This window comes from Mauremys reevesii, linkage group 13, assembly GCF_016161935.1.
Source record: "Mauremys reevesii isolate NIE-2019 linkage group 13, ASM1616193v1, whole genome shotgun sequence".
Classification (NCBI taxonomy): Eukaryota; Metazoa; Chordata; order Testudines; family Geoemydidae; genus Mauremys; species Mauremys reevesii.
The window spans coordinates 40296016-40298893 of record NC_052635.1 but is presented as its reverse complement, the minus strand read 5'-3'; positions in this window follow the sequence as shown (position 1 = coordinate 40298893).

Genomic DNA, 2878 nt, shown 5'->3' with positions numbered 1-2878 from the left:
TTCTGTTCAATATCTTCAACAGTGATTTAGACAATGGCATTCATAGTACACTTATAAAGTTTGCGAACGATACCAAGCTAGGAGGGGTTGCAAGTGCTTTGGAGGATAGGATTAAAATTCAAAATGATCTGGAGAAATGGTCTGAAGTAAATAGGATGAAATTCAGTAAGGACAAATACAAAGTACTCCATTTAGGAAGGAACAATCAGTTGCGCACACACACACACAATGGGAACTGACTGCCTAGGAAGAAGTCCTGCATAAAGGGATCTGGGTTTCATAGTGAACCACAAGCTAAATATGAGTCAACAGTGTAATGCTGTTGCAAAAAAAGCAAATATCATTCTGGGATGTAGTAGCAGAAGTGTCATAAGCAAGACACAAAAAGCAATTTTTCTGCTCTGTTTCAGCCTCAACTGGATTATTGTGTCCAGTTTTGGGTGCCACATTTCAGGAAGGATGTGGACAAATTGGAGAGAGTCCAGAAAAGCGCAACGAAAATGATTAAAGGTCTAGGAAACATGACCTATGAGGGAAGATTGAAAAAATTGGGTTTGCTTAGTCTGGAGAAGAGAATACTGAGAGGGGGCATAACAGTTTTCAAGTATGCAAAAGGTTGTTACAAGGAGGAGGAAGAAAAATTGTTTTTCTTAAACTCTGAGGCTAGGACAAGAAGCAATGGGCTAAAATTGCAGGAAGGGAGGTTTAGGTTGGACATTAGGAAAAACTTCCGAACTGTCAGGATGGTTAAGCACTGGAATAAATTGCCTAGGGAGGTTGTAGAATTTCCATCATTGGAGATTTTTAAGAGTAGATTAGACAAATGCCTGTCAGGAATTGTCTAGATAATTAGTCCTGCCACAAGTGCAGAGGACTGGACTAGATGACCTCTCAAGGTCCCTTCCAGTTCTATGATATTGAAAGGAAGGAAATCATGGAGCTCTAACTCTGTGACTCATTCAATGTTCTTCCAAAGATGGTTTGCATGTTCATGTTAATTTTTTTGAATCACAGCTGGTTATAAATTAAAACTGCACCTGTAAAGTTCTACAGTTCTACTTCTCCTTGAAAGTCAGAACTTGTCCAAATTATGCTGTGATTTTATTTATATACTGAATGATTTGCATTTATAGCTTAAAACTTGACTTTTTTTTCCAGCTTCCCACCCTACCCCATTTAGCTGTGACCTAACTGTGTGTACAGAAGTTAGTGCATTCTAAATTAGACAAACTAAGATATGAAGAAAGGCCAAACTTTAGTCTTTTATGACTGTAGTGAAACATGGGTATAACTCATAGCTACAGATAGTGTCTTATCTTTTCAAGAATAAATCTATACCAACTGATGAGATCATGTAGGTGGGATCTCTTCTAAAATTTTATTGTTCTCAATTTTTCTGTCTATTTTTTTCCAGCTACCCAGCAGTGTGCAAAAAAAGGGAGGGGGGAGAAGAGGAGGAGAAACTATTATCTCTAATTATTGAACTGTTGAAGATTGGAAGGAAAAAAAAGTTGGATTTCTTTCTCTTTGAGTTCTGAAGGATATTTGACTGAATAGTTCCTCATATAATGCCTGGATGTTTATATTGATTCACTCTATTGTTGCCTACACCACATGGAATTTTTCCATACTACTGTCTCCAATAATGGACTTATAGAAACACTTGGCCATAAATCTTTAAGCTTTTAATAACTTGGCTTAGAGCATTAGGTCTCCACTCCATAGAAATTATAGTAGATGGTGAAAATCTCATTTTCGTAATTATTTTGCTGGGTTTTTTTTGACAGAATAATAGACTGAAAGACAAACTTATAGTTCACTACTTTGAGACTAGCTCAGTAAATTAAGAATTCACTGACAATGCTAGTTTACTCTGCTGGTATCACTAATAGCTTTGAAGATAAACTGCACTAATATTCTGTATTAATCAAACTACTCTCAAATTGCGTAGGGATAATACTTCCCAATCTGTGTCTTTTTTTAAGAGGAGTTGGTTTATTTTTTTAGAATTATTGACTTAAAATATTTGCGGGGGGAGACTTTTTTGAGTTATTATATTCTTTACACAACTATATAGAGCGTTGATATTCATTCATGGTGGTTATCAGTTTGACCTCTAATGAAAGAAGAGATTTATGGGAAACTCATTAAAGAGTCAGGTTATGACTTTAGTGATTCATTCTGGCTGATAATTAACAGCATACACTGAACGAGTTCTGAGAGCTCTACAAAATGAACTTAATATGAACTGTACTTACCATAGACAAGATGTTTTGAGTAGACTGGAGAAAAAAACTTTGGTCATTAATATGTCTCAAAAGGTTTCTCTAATTTTTTTCTCTCTTCTTCTTGGTGCGCGCGTGCGCTCTTTTTCTCTCTCTCTCTCTCCCTCCAGTTACTGCAGGAAGAAAACTTAATAAATGCCAACTGGCAGCTGAATCTCAAGCAGTTTTTTTTTGTTTGATTATAATTGGTCCTGTATGCAAGCTATTATTAATAATAATAATAATAATAAATAATTTTATTTGAATTTTATTTTGCATGCTTAAATTGAGTACAGGACTGTACTTCTGCTGAACTATTCACTCTAATGCATAATAAGGATTCGCTCTCTAATGTATCCTTTTATACTAGAAACGGAAACATGGACCTAATGTGGTGGTTTTAAGGTGTTTTTTTTAATTTCACAGGTTTTCCTGTGATAGTTAAATGCTGATTTACTATAGTGCTCCCAGAGATGTATTTTTGATAGATACTGAAACCAAAAATAGCCTACTTTTCTAAAAATAAATAAATAAAGTTAAGGAGACTGACAACCATGTAGTCACCTACCATGAGGGAGTTTAGGTTGTCTGTCCAGAGGATGAGAATATCATCG